We start from the raw sequence: 17,523 nt of genomic DNA on the forward strand, positions 1-17,523 counted from the left end.
AGGCTCAGGCTCAGGCATAGGCTCAGGCTCAGGCACAGACCCACGGGGCCTCCAGGGCCTTTATCTGTAAGTGCTCCAGCACCCCTCTGAGGGAGAGGGAGTTTGGAAGTGTCACCATCCCAGGTTCTCAGTATCATGACGGGGACTCGGGAGGAATCAGTGTCAGATGGAAGAGGTCAGCTCTCCGCCTCTGCAGAAGCAACTGGCAGAGGCTCCTGGGCGGAGCCATAGCAGAACCAGAGACAGAAACCAGTCCTGTGATACCTGGTGCAGGGCTCCTTCTACTGCCTGGCCCCCGAAATGCTCTAAGTCCCTGCCTGGCACCAGACTTGAGGCGGGCACGTGGGGGAGTCCTGAGGCAATAGGCCAGTGGTTCTCAACCTTCCTAATGCCACGACCCTTCAATGCTACTTCATAACTGTCATTTTGCTATTGTTATGAATCGTAATGTAAATATCTGATATGCAGGATGTATTTTCATTGTTACAAATTGAACATAATGAAAGCATAGTGATTAATCACAAAAACAATATGTAATTACATATGTGTTTTCCAATGGTCTTAGGTGACCCCTGTGAAAGGGTCATTCGACCCCAAAGGGGTCGCGACCCACAGGCTGAAAACCGCTGCAATAGGCAGTCCTGAAGCAGCCAGTAAGCCGTTACTTACCTGCGGGAAAATCCTTGCTTCCTACCAACTCCCCAGCCCACCTGGGCTCATCCCCCTTCCAAACCAGGCTGCCCTGGGACCTCCGGTGGCCCTGTCCCCACCCCACACACCTGGAAGAGTTAGTTAACCAGTCTTGTGCCATGAAATCCTCACAGCAACTCAATTGGAATTTCGGGGAAGAGGGAAGAAGCTGGTGTTTACCAAGTGAATGAAAAGTACATTTGTTCTGTTACTACCCCCAAAATGTTTCATGGTAGTGGGGGTCATAAATAAATAATTAATCCAGCATCCACAAGTCATTGGCCACACTTCCTCCAAACATCATCTGACAGCAGCCGGGTGGGGCAAATCATGTAACAATCCCTATTGTGCAGATGGAAGAGCCACATGGAGGTTGGGGTTAGTGATGAGCTGTGTAAAGGTTCAAACCTACCCAAGTACACAAGTAACCCCTTCAACTATTTCCACCAATCACCAAAACATTCCCACTCCTCCATGTATGGATAGGTGGATTGGTAAAGCATTAATTGGTTTTCTTTCCTCTCCTGAGGTATCTCCCATCACTGTTCAGTGATGTCTCCATAATTTCTACATAATAGGGTTTTAGCGGGGAATCTGGTATGAAAGGCAGGCAAGGGACTTGAGCAGGGGCACACAGGTAAACTCAGATTCTAGGTTCATGTGGGAAGGTGAAGGAGGTTGCAGCGTCTCCATTGCTGTCATCTAGAAGAAAAGGGGAGATCATCTCAAGGTTAATTAATATTTCCTTTAGGGGCTTGTAACAAACTTTTCAGTTAGGATACTAATATATCAGCACAGCAATATCAATGTGTGGCATATCAGTATACAATAATATATATCGAGTCCTAAAGCCAGTGCTAGCTAAAGGGTTTGGTGCCTCTAGGTCAGTGGTTCTCAACCTGTGGGTCGCGACCCCTTTGGCGGTCAAACGACCCTTTCACAGGGGTCGCCTAAGACCATCCTGCATATCAGATATTTACATTATGATTCATAACAGTACAGTTATGAAGTAGCAACGAAAATAATGTTATGGTTGGGTCACAACATGCGGAACTGTATTTAAAGGGCCAGAAGGTTGAGAACCACTGCTCTAGGTATATCTTGACAATAATTAGCACATGAAAAAATAAGGCAGTTGAAAAGATGATAAAACTATGAACACAATAGATATTATTTGGATTATCTTTTGGGGCCCTCATTATGAAGCAGTGTCAGCCACCCTTAGGCTCCATCATTAACAGAAACAGCCATGTGTGAGGGGACAAGACCAACCAGCTTAACTCTGCAGGTCCCCTTCCAAAGCAATGCCTAGCAGAATAGTGACAGTCAAACCTGTAAAAGATAGGGTTCCTTTACACTTCAAAGACCAAAGGACTAGAGAAACTGGGTTGAATACCAACTCCAGACATTAAAAAAAAAACAAAAACAATTTTTCAAGGCTTACTATAAAAAAAAGTTTTCTACATGGATTTTAGCTTTTAGATAGTGACATTATGTAGTTATACATTTTTCATAACCATCATGATTTAGGAATCAGAATATGTTATTTGAATTTTCAAGCACATTATATAGGGCTGGTAATGTGGTAACAGTAAAGAATAAATAGAGCCTTAGACAGTTTGGCTCAGCAGATACAGCATCAGCCTGCAGACTAAAAGGTCCCGGGTTCGATTCTGGTCAAGGGCACATGTTGGGCGCCTGCAGGAGGCAACCAATCAATGTGTCTCTCTGTCGCTCTCATGTTGATGTTTCTTTCTGTCTCTCCCCATCCCACTCTCTCTAAAAATCAATGGAAAAATATCCTCGGGTGAGGATTGAAAAAAAAAAAAAAAGAAGAAATAGAAAGTTCTGGAAATAGGTAAGATCCTGATGCCAATGATTTTATCCCTTGGGGCAGGAAAGTTAGCCCACATAAAAATATACTGTAAAACAGTACATACGGTATCAAACTTTTACACTCATAAAATGCAAAATATGTACATTATAAGATGTAATTTGTTTAATAACTTCTTTTAAATTATACTGCATAGGCGTTAAACTTTAAGTACAGAAATATTCCACAGCGTTCCAAGTCAGACTTCTCAGCCTCACCAGGATCCTGGAGAACCTTGAGCCAGAAACCCAGGAGCTGAAAGAGCAGCTGGGAAGCTCAGTCGTTAAAACACAACTACTCTACTTTCTAAGAGAGGCACTCAGCACGAGTTGTGTTGACTCTTTAAATAGCTTTGATAATCGGTGTTATCTGGGTTTTTAGATCACAGCAAATGTGCTGTGTAGTCAGAGGTATAGCTCATTAGATGGGAGAGGTCTGTTGTACTAACGCATGGAGACTTGCCAAGGCGGCACTACTGTGAGTGATGAGTGGTGAGTCATTGAGATAGGATCTAATTATGTTCCATATAATCTCCTTCAGAAATCTTGAAAATGTGCAATGTAGTCCCAAATAGGTTTTCATTTAAAATGAGTAAAATAAATAATGTTAGACCCAAAAAGGCAAACTTTCTTTTTCTAGGGGGGAAAAAAATCACACGGGTTGAAGACCTCATTCCATAAGCACTGTAACTCAAACATAGTCAGGCTTAATTAATATGTGTTGACCGAATAAGGGATGCTTTTAACTTGAATGCTGTACATTGACATCTTTAAGGATGCACATTAAATCAATGAGTTGGTTCATAATGTTTTCGATCTGACGCTCTGCATTATTCATGCTGCTCCTCTCCAGGTCAGTCCAGGAGGAGGGCATGCCAGGAGACTGGAACAGCTCTATGCTGTCAACAGTGAAACTGAGGTTTCACATCAAAACCACCAGGTACACCAGGTGCTTCACAGCTCGACTTTCCATTCTGCTTCTGTGCACTGAACTTCGCCACCCCCTTGTTTAAAGAAGAAAACAAAAGGGTTTCAGTGAGAACTACAGAAAAATAAGTGCTGGGAAGCACAAGAGACTAATCCACATGTGGCCTGGATCTGCCCGAGATAAATTCCAGAGAGCTCCATACAGATCAGCTTAAAACGCTGTCTTTTACTTCTATAGTCGTTGCACTCATTCCCCCATGTGTGCCCTAGCTCACATTCTGCAAACCAGGAATACTGGTTCTCAAACCTTTCCCGTGGATACTCAAGTCTCTTTGGTTTACAGAGAAGAGGTCCTCTAACTTTCACGTCAGCTTTAATTGTTTTTAACTCTGATGGATAGACTATTTTAAATGATTATCATTGTTTCTTTCCAAGCGTTCCTAGCATCTTTATTTTAAAAAATAGCTCATTTATCATTTAAGACGATATCTGCAAAGTCCTCTCCACATTCAGGCCCCACTCGGTGTCCTTCCACTGCTATAAATATACACTATGATAAGATCTCCATTAATAAGAGAACATGTTTCAACAGTACCCATTATTGTAAGAATCTTCATTGCCAGCAGTAGAAATGAGATGGTTGAAGGTGTACTCAAGGGTGTTAGAACAGGAGTGCTACTGTATAAAATATTAACACTGAACGGGGAAAATGGCCTGGGGATAGGAAGGGAAAGTATAGTTAAAAATCAATAGATCCAAACATAAGAAATGCCTAAAGGAGACGCAACAAGTGAGATACCCAGTGAAAAACAAAATAGACATAGAAAGGCAAAGATGATGCTGATAAGGAAAACAAACTTTACCGATTTCAAGGAAGGGTATTTCCTTTCCTTTTTCCCTAAGTACCTAAAGCCTGTGCAGGCAAGGGGGTCATTGTGTATAACCACACACATGTGCATCTGAGGGGGACTTTGTCTTCCAAGCAGATGATGCCAGTATTGCTTCCCTTGCTGAGACAGATGTGGCTTTTTGTAAATAGCCAGGAGATGTTTGAGTCAAGTTATTATTCATCCAACAACAGTAAGCTAGGCAGTGAGTGTGTGCCAGGCATGGTGGGAACTATAAAAATAACTGCACAGTCTTTAATTCAAGGAACCTAACATCTAATAGGAAAAGCCAAACACAATATTACACAAATTCAAAGGGAAAAATAAAAAGAGAGATCCTTGGGTGTGCATGGATGGCTTCATGTTAGAAGTGGCTTTTCAGAGAGATCTTGAAAAATGAGTGGGATTTTGATGGGCAGAGAAAATAGGAGGGTGGTACCCAAGAACAAAGGCCTGACCAGTGAAACTGAGAAGGGTAAGGGCTGGGCATGTCCTGAAAATGGTGACCCACAGTGGCCAGAACATAGGGGACTTTTAGGGAGAAAAGTAAACAGCTATAAAGTAGCCTGAGCCTAGAGTATGAGGGACTTTGAATGCCAGATAAGAAACTTGTTCTATGAATTTTAGCAGGTGGGAATGTGTGTATGTGAGCTGTCCAATCAACAGCTTATCTTGCTTGCTGAAGAACCCATCTCTGAGAGGTCCTCCATAAGGCCCTGAAAGGGCAGTAAACTAGCCCCCAGCTCTGGGTAGGATGTGGGGATGAATCATGGTTGATTTAAGCCAGGGGTGGAGAATGTCCAGCCCGAGGGCCATATAGGGATGGCAAAATCATTTGGTCTGGCCCTGCCAAGGTATTAGAGGTGAGTTAATTAAATGTTTGACCAAATATAGCAGGCTAATTTTTAAGTTGATAACTTTGTATGGCCTGAGAATCTATATATATAAAAGCCTAAGCGACTGCTACGACCAGATGACCTGACAACCAGATGGTAGCTATGATGCGCACTGACCACCAGGGGGCAGACGCTCAATGCAGGAGCTGCCCCCTGGTGGTCAGTGCGCTCCCACAGCCAACCTCCTATGGTCCCTCCCCCCAGCCAGCTCTGATCTGCCCCAAGATCGCTGGCTAGGCTGAGGGACACCACCCATGCACGAATTCATGCACCAGGCCCCTAGTGATGTCATAAATAACCAAATGGCCCTTGACAGAAAAAAGGTTCCCAACCCCTGGTTTAAGCCAACATGAAAATCAATGTGAAAAATGGCCGAGCTATCATATCTATGGACTACTTTAGAGGAGAGGTCTGGTATCAATTAGAAATAGAGATCTAGATAGGTCACAGCCAGAGATATAGAGAGAATGGGGAGTCCCCCAAATGAAAAAAAAATGTAATCACTTAAATAAGAATGAAAAGATCAACTAGTGAAAATATCTCATGTGAAAGAAGGTGGCTGAGAGCACAATTTAGGGAACATTAAAATTAACAAGACAGAAAAGTGAATTCTACAAAGGAAATTGGGAAGAAATGGTAAGAAAGACAGGAGAACCAGAGATGTGTCTGAGGAGCCAGAGAGCTTCAAGAGGTGGGTCATGGTTACAAATATAAAATCCTGTAGCACCCATGGGTTTTGTCAAGAAGTTACTTTAGCTATAGATAAGCCATTATCAACATTTCAGAAACCAAAAGGCATATTTATTCACAACGACACTGCATCTGCTAACTAAATATAAAAAGTTTCTCTGGTTTTTACTGGAATCATATAAAATCGTTTACACTGACATTTCACAATGGGTAGCTGCTGGTTTGCTGTTAACTACATCATAGGACTTTCTGGGATGTGAATGGTGACTCTGTCACTATGCACAGAATATTCAGCACGTCACCGATCTTGGCCCAGAAGACAACAGCCAGAATGAAGCAGCCAGGAGCCGTGAACAGGGGCCCAGGGTCTGTATGTTCACTAATCCTGACTGTTTCTTAGCATCACAACCACGTCAGAAATTCAAGCAATAAGGTAAATGCATTATATCCCTTTGATAATGGCGAGTCGAATCAGAGATGAATTAGAAAAATAATGTAACTACAAATGGAAACAGTTGTTTTTGTTTTTTATCTGTATTGTTGAAAGTATTATAGATGTTCACTTTTTCCCCCCAGAAACTATCCCCTTTCTCTTCACTCCTTCCCCCTCCCACCCCCACTCATTTTCGTTATAGGACCTCAAGACCTTTAAACTGCAGACCCAGCTGTGTTTGAGCCCTGACTTTGTCCTAAACAAATATGGTCATCTGATAGGATCCACAGTCCAGGGGGTGCCATTGGTCCTGCTGCCCTCAATCTGTATCCACTAAAGAGCATCTGCCTTCCAGCAGCTACACCCTCTCCCCTTAGCATCTGCTTTTTCGGGCAGTTTTAAGGATGAGCTTGGTTTTCTGGAGAAACGAGTCTTCCTCTGAGAACGAACGGCCTCTGCTTTGAAGCCTGTGTTTCTGACCTGAGCCAGATCTCCTCTTGTTTTGTTTCCCAGTTTCAGTTCCTCCACCTGCCATACTTCTCTCTAACTGAATCCTGCTCCGACCTTGACAACACAAGCAAAGGTAGCTTAGATCTCTGCACCTGAAAAATAGTACTGTCTTTGCACCCAAATTCCTGTTGCCCACTCCCACACTCCCTTAAAGGTACAGCAACATCTCAGACCAAAGTTGGTTGTATCCCTTTGGGAAGTGTGGGGGGGAGGGGCTGCCAGTCAGCTCTCGGAAGGGCCAACTCTTCCATCTGGTTAGTTCAAATAATGATAATGCTATTATTATTATTATTATTAAGATTTTGGCTTTTGCTATGTTCTAGGCACTGCTAAATGGGGCTTAGAGAGGTTAGTTACATAACTTTCCCAAGGTCTAATAGCTAGTAGGCCATGGGGCCAGGATTAACACCCAGACCAGCTTTCTTTCCCTTTAGACCAGCGGTTCTCAACCTGTGGGTGGCGACCCCTTTGGGGGTCGAACGACCCTTTCACAGGGGTCGCCTAAGACCATCAGAAAACACATATATAATTACATATTGTTTTTGTGATTAATTGCTATGCTTTAATTATGTTCAATTTGTAACAATGAAATTGGGGGTCACCACAACATGAGGAACTGTATTAAAGGGTCACGGCATTAGGAAGGTTGAGAACCACTGCTTTAGACACATCCCTAGCGTTCCCATGTCTTTGCCTGAGATAAAGGAGTTCAGATAACTAATGAAATCTTTCAAAAAATGATGTCTGCAGGGAAAAAATAATAAAAATCCAGAATTCAGCTCTAGCTCACCTGACTCGCAAACCAGTGCTCCTCTCCTGTGCCACGTGTTCTTCTAACCTTCTAAATACAATTGTTTTCAGGGAGTGCAGCGAAGTATTACAATGGAACGTTAAACTAGATGTTAATGCATCTGCATCATCATCTCCTTTTTTCTTTAGTCACATGACATGTTTTGTACTCTAACTGAGGTGATAATCAACATCAGTTATGCATTCTCCATTTATTAAGCCAACAACTAGAATCATACTGTGTTTACCTAACCAAATAGCGAAGCTTTTTTTGTTTCTTTTTCTTCACACAGAACAGATACTTCTTGTTCCTAATTTTTTTTTAACCAGCATCTTGGAAGACTACCAGTCCCCGGACCTATAAACAGAACTTCCCTCCAGATAGAGCTTTTATATTGTTGGGCAGGGAAAGGTAGATGGCTCCCTCGCTGATAAAAGGCCTTTTGAAGACTTATTACATAATGTCTGTTATGCACTAAAGAATAATGCCCAGAAAACAGGGTGGGGGGAGAAGGGAATAGTGTACAGTTCTTTTTTTGTTTTTTTTTTTAGAGTATTATGCTGATTAGAGATAAATAACTTCACAATACCACATTGCAGTTGAATTTCACCAAAAGGGATTTGGGTATTCATCCTTAAACTTCTGGGTAATTTGCACATGTTGCCCCTTTCCCCAGGGAAGGAAGAGGCTGCTGGGGCCCACGCTTCCTAGGAAGTCTCCAGAAAATCCAACCCGTGTCAGCATTGGCTAGGCTCATCCCCTCTTCCAATCCTGCCACCAAGCAACCCACTCTGAGAAAAACGGGGAAATAACATCACATTTAGAAGTGATTAAGAAGCCATCACACTGGCACAGGAAGATGTGTCCTAGCCAGGGCACCTCTGCTCATCTTCTTGCAGAAGCCCTGGTGCAGCTCTGAATTTTTAGGTACAATTAACTGGAGATTAACTATGGCTCTACCCTTTTAGTTTGGGGCTGGGGGTTGCAAAGTCTATTAATATGATAATAAAAGCCTACCTAATCTTTGTTTTTAGATATCTTCCTTCAGAGGGACCACTCAGAGCCAGAGAAATTGAAAGGCCAGGCAGGCAGCTTCTTAGAGTAACTGTCTATAAGAAGAGACTAACATTTCACTAAAATAAATCAGAATCATAGCCCCAGTTAGCCTGAGTAAAATGTAACTGGCCTCACTACTCTTGAAATAGATGACATTCTGGAGTGGGAAAACCAACACCACACACACACACACACACACACACACACACACACACACACACCGATTTCTGTTGAGTATTTTGTTAGTGTATAAGTGCCAAATAGTAATTAGTTGCGTTTAGCAGAAATTCTGAAATAATGTGTGGCATAATGTTTACTGACGCGAATGACATTTTAAACATTCTCACATACCTCCTAAAATGTTGTCCGTTTCAGAAAATTAAAAAAGGAAATGGAAATGCAAAAAAGAATTGCAGAAAAATGGAAAGTAAATTTAAACAAATTCATCATCAGCAAATGAAGTTAAATAAGTGGTTCTAACTCCATCCCATGCTCATTACTATAAATTAGTTTCTTCCCACTCCCACTAAATAAAGGCTATGTGATTATTTGAAGAATGTAATTCGAGTGGTGTTGCATTACTAGTTTGCTTGGACTGCACTTATGAACATCTTAAGCCAATGTCAGAACCACTCATACTTTTTCACTACCAAAAAAGAAAGACAGAAAAAAAAAATGGCCTCTGCCACTTTGGAAAACAGTTTGGCAGTTTCTTTTAAAGTTACACACATAACAACCACGTGATCCAGCCATTTCGCTCCTAGATGCTTACCCTAAGGAGAAGGAAATATATGCCAAGCAAATATCTGTACACAAATGTTCACAGCAGTGTGACCTGTAATGGGGAGCAGCTGGAAACAACCCATATGCCCATCAACAGTTTAATGAATAAAGAACTTGTGGTCTATCCATACATTGAAATACTACTCAGAATAAGAAAGATTGAACTATTTAGACACTTAACAACATGGATGAAGAGCAGAGCAATCATGCTGAATGAAAGAAGCCAAACAAAAACACTACATATTGTATGCTTTCGCTTACATAAAATTCTAGAAAATGCAAACTAATCCATAGGGACAGAAAGATCAGTGATTGCTTGGGTATGGGGTAGGTAGGAAGGGGTAGAAAGGAAAACTTACAAAAGGGCATGAGAGCCCAGCTGGCATGGCTCAGTGGCTGAGCGTTGACCTATGTACCAGGAGGTCAAGGTTCAATTCCTGGTCAAGACACATGCCCGGATTGTGAGCTGGACCCCCAGTGTGGGGTATACAGGAGGCAGTTAATCAATGATTCTCTCTCATCATTGATGTTTCTATCTCTCTACCCCTCTCCCTTCCTCTCTGAAATCAATAATATATATACACACACATACTAGAGGCCTGTTGCTCGAAGAGATTCGTGCAATAGGCCTTCCTTTCCCCTGGCTGCTGGCACCGGTTTTCCTCCAGCACCCGGCACCCAGGCCTTCACTCTGGCCGGGCTCCGGCTGGAGCCAGCCCCAGGGCCATGAGGCTTTTGCTGCTCCGCCAGCCTCCGGGCCATCAGGCTTCCCTCCACCACTTAGAGCCTATGTATGCAAATTAACCACCTTCTTTGTTAGGTTAATTTGCATACTCTCCTGATTGGCTAGTTAGTGTAGCCTATTTTCTGGAGACTTCCTAGGAAGCGTGGGCCCCAGCAGCCTCTTCCTTCCCTGGGGAAAGGGGCAACATGTGCAAACTCAATTCACATGTTTGTCTATTATTAGGTAAGATACACACACATTTACATACTAGAGGCCCGGTGCATGAATTTGTGCAGAAGTGGGGTCCTCGGCATGGCTGGCAATCAAGGCCAATCAGGGCTGTGGGAGGCTGGCCAGAGGGAGGGCCCATGGGAGATTGGCCAGGGGGAGGGGTTGTAGGAGGTTGGCCAGCCAGGGGAAGGGGCTGCGGGAGGGTGGCCAGCAGCGGGGGAGGGACTGCAGGAGGTTGGCTGTGGGAGCACACTGATCACCAGGGGCAGCTCCTGCATTGACCGTCTTCCCTCTGGTGGTCAGTGCGTGTCATAGCAACCAGGCGACCAGTCATTCGGTTGTTCAGTCGCTTAGGCTTTTATCTTTTTTTAAAAGGACATAAGAACACTTTTTAGGGTGCTGGATATGTGTTCACATTCTTGATTGTCATGATGGGCTTGTCAAAACATAGTTTTGTCAAAATTTAGCCAATTATACAGTCCAAATATGTGCTATTTATTGTATATTAATTACACCTTTCTAAAACTATTTTTAAATTAACTTTAAAATTAAAAAAATAGGCCTCTGCAGTTGAAAGAACACATTCTGTTTCTTGTTTTCAGTAAGAATCAGAAAGAACCTTTGGAGACTAACTAAATGATCCTGATCTTTTTGTTCAATGGCTAAAACAGTGGTTCTCCAAATTTAGTGGGCACAGAATACCTGACAGCTGGGGTCCTCAAACTACGGCCCGTGGTCCACATGCAAATACAAATAGTGTATTTGTTCCCATTTTGGTTTTTTCACTTCAAAATAAGATATGTGCAGTGTGCATAGGAATTTGTTCATAGTTTTTTTTTTTAACTATAGTCCGGCCCTCCAACGGTCTGAGGGACAGTGAACTGGCCCCTGTTTAAAAAGTTTGAGGACCCCTGCCTGAGAGGCTCATTTGAATCTAGATTCCTGTGTTTCACCCAGGGGTGAAAAAAAGGACCAAAAAATGCCTTATTCCATCTATACATACATATAATAATTTTTGCTGAGAAATTTACAACATTCAATGTGTTTTTTATTTGTTTTTGTAAATTTCATAAAGTTAATTCACTCTTAGAGAATGCTTTGGTATTTTTGCCAAACTCTATCTACAGCCAATCTATGATTGCAGGTGATGAAGTATAGTTTCAACGTGACTGTTGGTTGGATTTTTTCATTGACATTAATGAGTAAAACAAAAGTGAACCCTCATTTATTAATGACGTGAGAGATTTCTTTGCTACATTGTATAATAGCTTTTGAATATTGTAAGAACCTTTCCTCATTTTGTACTACTCACTATGTGTGAAGATGTGACACGGTACATCTGCATTATTAACATTTTCTCTATCACTTTCTTAAGTCTGGACAATAAATAAAAAATAAATCAAACCTGGTTTGTATTTGCCAATTTCCAGGGTGTAAATGCTTTTTATACCACATAGCCAATTTCAAGCTACCACTGAAGGTGCAGTTGGGACAAGATGCACAGTAGCACACTATTATGTGGGATTTCTACCACACAAATACAATGAACATGACCTTAAGAACATAGATAATAATAAAGTGTAGTAAAGCCCAAAGGAAGTAATGAGTTTGGAGTATTTTTACCTTTGTTTTGAATATAATTTATTTAATGGTATGCTTTATAATTTAATTTTTAATGACTTTTAGTAATTGGTTCATAAAATTTCTTAAAATTTAATAGCTGGCTCTCAAGAGCCAGTATAAGGTGGCTCCAGAAAACCACTGGCGCCACCTCAGCACTAAGAAATTAGATCCTCTGAGACGGGGACCCAGGAATTTGCATATTTAATATCTCCCATGATGGTCTGATGTAAGATGCCAGCAAAAAAATCTAATTACTTTTTTTCTATTTAGCTAATAAGTAGGTAATCTTCAGAGGCAACATGTTACATGGAAAGAGTACAGGATTAGGCATTAGAGCACTCGGGTTCTCACTCCAGTTATGCCACTAATTATATGGCCTTGGGCAAATCACTAACCCTCTTAGTTTCCTAATCTAATAACGAGGGAATGGGACTAAGAAAGGATTATTAGATGTAATTTTTAAAAGATTTACTTACATACTGAAGGATTTATGAGTTTAATGATCTGCTATCTATGATTTGCTTTAAAATGCTTCAGGAAATAGAGAAAGAAAGAAACTGTAAGAGATAGATAAAATAAGATTGGCAAACTGTCTTTGTGATGAGAACATGAGGATTTATTACACTATTCTCTCTACTCTTGAGTATGTTTAAAATTTTCTATAATAAAAATGTCTTCAATAAAAAAAAAAGAAAACAAGACCTATATATATGCTGTCTACAACTGACCTGCCTAAAATAAAAAACACACACAGAATGAAAGTAAAAAGATGAAAAACTTCCAACACAAAATAGCAAATACTATACAATTCAGTCATCTATATAAAGTTCTAAAACAGGCAAAACTAATGTATTAGGACAGTCCATATAATATTCACTTCCAGGGGAGCTAGTAACATTTGGTGTCTTTACCTGAGTGTTGGTTATATGTGTGTCCAGTTTATACAAAAAAATGAGCTATACATTTGATAGGTTCACTTTTTAAATACATGTAATGTTTGAATAAAATAATTAATTTTTTAAAGGCATTTTGGAAAGTGATTCAAAGCTGCCACTAACTCTTGTACAAGCGAGGCCCTGACTCTCTTAAACTTCATCCAAGGAAAGATTCAAAGACAACTTATTAAAACAAAAGGAGAGAGAGAGAGAGAGATCCCTGTAGGAAAAAAAAAAATGTGTTGGAAAGTCACTAATAATTTTCTATCTTTAAAAATATGTTTCACATCAATTAAATAATATGTATGCAAACTGGGAATACTGAGACATTTTTGTTAACTTTCTATTTTATTTTCTAGAGTATCCAAATTGCAAAGGCCCAATATTTGAAGGATGTAGAAAGATTTAAAAATACATGACTCTGATAGTAAATGTATGAAAATTGCATTTGTTGATCTAGTAGTAAACTAAGAAAGCAAAAAAAAATTTTAATGTTTCACATCATCCTTGGGTTTCTAAACTGTTTAATGTGACAGGGGTTGGGGTCAGAAATTAGCATCTTTTAGGGATTTAATGCTTAGGAATCTAATCTGCTTGGAGGTCGCAGAGCAAATCAATGGCTGAGCCACCAGAGTCCAAAACCCATGCAGCCATTGGAGCTAAATAATTCTAGGCAACATTTAGAACGTTTACATTGTGGAGTGATTTAGTAATTTTTGATTCATTCTAATTATTAAAAAATTATTATATTAATAAGGCTACTGAAAATTTACAGTTTAGGAATTTTAGGTCCCTCTTGTATAAATCCCATACAATAAAATTAACTCTAGAAGCATCTATTAAAAGACAAATTATTAGATTAGAATAATAAAAAAGGAAGCAAGACCCAATTATATGCTAATTATAAAAAAACAACTTGAAAATGTACTATGCAAACTCTAACCAAAAGACAGTAGGAGTGGCTGTATTAATATCAAAGTAGACTTCAGAACAAGGAGTATTGCCCAGGATACAGAGGGACATTACATAATGATAAATGAGTCAGTTGCCAAGAAGACAAAACAATCCTACATGTATGCACTGTACAACAGAGGTTTAAAATACATGAAGTAAAAAAACTGATAGAACTGAAAGGTGAAATAGAAAATTCCACAATCCTTAAGCTCACACGGTCTGGCAGCTAAATCTCGGCGTCTCACATAAAGCTGGGTCTTCAGAAGGGAGCTAAAGTCGTCTCCCTTTAGTAGCACCTTCTGATACACAACAGAAGGTGAACATTCTTTAAGAAAGCATCCTTTATTTAGGCCCTCAGAATTCCAAGTGATTAAAATCAACAAAATCTACCCCAGCCAGTTTGGCTCAGTGGATAGAGTGCCATCCAGTGGACTGAAGGGACCCAGGCTTAATTCCAGCCAAGAGCATGTACCTCGGTTGCAGAGGCTCAAGCCCTGGTCCTGTTCGGGGCGCATGCGGGAAGCAGTTAATTGATGTGTCTCTTTCACATCGATGTTTCTCTTTGTGTGTCCCTCCCACTTCCTTCCATTCTCTATAAATAAATAAGTAAATAAATAAATAAAACAAAATAAACTAAATCTGAGCTCACAGTGCAAGATCACCAAACACAAAGGGAAATTAGGCACCGTGAACAAAAGCTCAAAAACAATAAACTTAGAACTCCAAGAACTTTAGTACTGGAATTATCAGACACAGAATACTAAATTAATTTGCATGAAGAGGGAAAACTGAAGTACAAAATGAGCAATGAGAGCACAACAAAGCATAGAAATGAGCCAATAATCTTTTAAAATAATCAAATAGATCTTTAACATATAATCATTAACTCTAAAGCTTCAATGGATGGGTAAAATGGCAGAACAGATGTAGCTGCAAAGAGAATTGGCAAACTTACGGATAGGTTAGAACAGACAGCACAGGTTGCTGCAGGGAGACAAGGAAATAAAGAATGTGCCATGATGGAAATCATGACCCAAGAGGTGTAGACAAATGACTTGAAAGAAGTGGTCAATAAATTGATTTCAGGTCGCATTGGAAGAGACATAGAAAAGACTTCCCAATCTAGTATCTGCTCTTTTTGTCTTTGTTAGAAAAGTCAAACTGCTGAAGAAGCCCAAGTTTGAATTGGGAGAACTCATGGAGCTTCATGGTGAAGGATGGTCACAATTCTGGAAAAGCTACTGGAAGACAGGGTTAAAGTTGAACCAGTGGATAGATATGAGCCCCCAACCCAAGAATCTGTTCAAAATTCAGACTTCCAGTGGTGACAAATAAAAAACCCTATTTGTAATATTAAAAAAAAAGATTATGTCTCCAAATCTGGTCACATTCCAAGGTGCTGCCGGTTAGGACTTCAACTACGAATCTGGGAGAGTACAATTCAACCATATCAAACCCAAATGTATAGCAATCGCAGAATACAGTTTGGAATACTTACCTGGCAGGGGAGACACCATAATCACGAAGGTGGTTTTCCCAGGACGAGGCTTATCCATCGTACTTCGGATGTGCTGACCCCTGCGATTTCCCCAAATGTGGGAAACTCAACTGCATAAAGTGTGGTAGTGGGGGACTGCGTTCGCACTCTCCCCTACAAGAAAAGAAAGATGAAGTTTGGAATAATTATTCAAAGAAATATTACACAGCAGTAACACAAATGATAACAACTACATGTGATAAGATGATTAGTGTTGATTGGAAAAGGCAAGTCATAAAAGACTAATTTCATTATACCATTCTTACATAAGAAAATAACAAAACTAACAGGATATAATTTAGGGATGTGTACACATGATATCACTATTTTTAAAAGACAAAGGAGCCCTAACTGGTTTGGCTCAGTGGATAGAGCGTCAGCCTGGGGACTGAAAGGTCCCAGGTTTGGGTCCGGTCGGGGGCATGTGCCTTGGTTGCAGGCACATCTCCAGTAGGGGGTGTGCAGGAGGCAGCTGATCGATGTTTCTCTCTCATCGATGTTTCTGACTCTCTGTCCCTCTCCCTTCTTCTCTGTAAAAAAATCAATAAAATATATTTTTTTAAAAAACGACAAAGGAATGATAAATAGTATAAAATTCAATATAGTTAATTTTTGAATTCTTCTTGGAGAGAAGCAGAGGAATGGAACTCAGGAATAGCCCACAGTATTGATCATGTTCTAATTCATAAATTGGGTGGTGAGCATTTAATAAATCATTACTTATATATACTTCTATCATCATATTCATAATATTCATATGTATAAAATATGAATGTATATAATTATTTTTATATATTACTTAGTATTTATCAAATATTACCTAATAACATTAGGTATTAAAAACCCCTCTTATGATAACATATTTCATGCAAATCTATTTGGAAACGGATGCTAATTCATTTTTATTATTTCGCAGTAGTCCTAGTTTTCTGTTATATTCTTAGAATAATTTAGTGGAGGGTGTAGAATTATAAGAGCTCTTTGTAGATAATAGAATGTGTCTCTGCTACAAGATTATCCACATATCAGACTCTTCTCTTTTTGTGCAGTTCAAATTTAACACATTTGTGACTTTATCGCATGCATAGTGATAGCATAGTCAGAATCTATTTCTTTTCATCTCCTCATCCTTGTAAGTTAATGATTGTGATAGTATAATTACGTATACTGATTACTTTTTTCAGAGCTGGTTTCTCAGCCTCAGCACTATTGACAATTTGGGCCCATAATTCTTTGCAATGGGAAACTGTCCAGTGCCAGTGTAGGATGTTTAGCAGCATCGCTGGCCTCTACCACTAGATGTCAGTAGCACACCCCTACCCCCACCCCCAGGCATGACAATGAAAAAATGTCTCCAGGCATTGTCAAATGTCCCTCGGGACAAAAACCACCCTATTTTAGAACCACTGTTCTAGAGCATTCCTGATGCAAATAACACTTAGATACCCCACACTGGAATTAATTTTTTCATATCTACTTCACTTTCATTTCTTGCCAAATAAATTCGTTTTGCTCCTTAATATAGAATCTTAGTGAGCTACCAAAACAATGCTGACCACAGTATCACATTCAAACACTTGTAATAACTGAATTTGATTTTTTTAATGTTTTACTTCACAAAGGGGTGTGGATGTAGGGTGAAGAAAATCACCTGAGTTTCTCTGTGTTGTCCTGGTAACAAAGCTTAAACTTTAATTTTCTATAGTTATAGACAAATCCATGCTTTTACTAGTACTTCAATTTTTCCAATTATGACATGAGACTGTAAAATACATGCAGAATCTTTTCTTTCTACTCTTTTACATAAAGCTCCTTGTATATTTACAATAAATCCATTTCTTAAAATGGATTTACCAGAAATGAAATTATTGGCTCAAGCTTATGAATAGTTTTAGAGCTCTTGAATGTACTGCCTTTACCAAAGGGTTGTACCAGTTCATACCAGCACCACCTCTGGTTTGAAATAATACCACTTAGTAGATAAC

General features: G+C 40.0%; 1 pseudogene; it reads right to left on the reverse strand.

The window, feature by feature from the left end:
- The window catches only part of LOC102753043, a 161,037-nt pseudogene extending 145,480 nt beyond the window's left edge, over window positions 1–15,557 (reverse strand).
- Between the last annotated feature and the right edge of the window lie 1,966 nt (window positions 15,558–17,523).

The sequence above is a fragment of the Myotis davidii genome, unplaced genomic scaffold (assembly GCF_000327345.1).
Source record: "Myotis davidii unplaced genomic scaffold, ASM32734v1 scaffold93, whole genome shotgun sequence".
NCBI classification, from domain to species: domain Eukaryota; kingdom Metazoa; phylum Chordata; class Mammalia; order Chiroptera; family Vespertilionidae; genus Myotis; species Myotis davidii.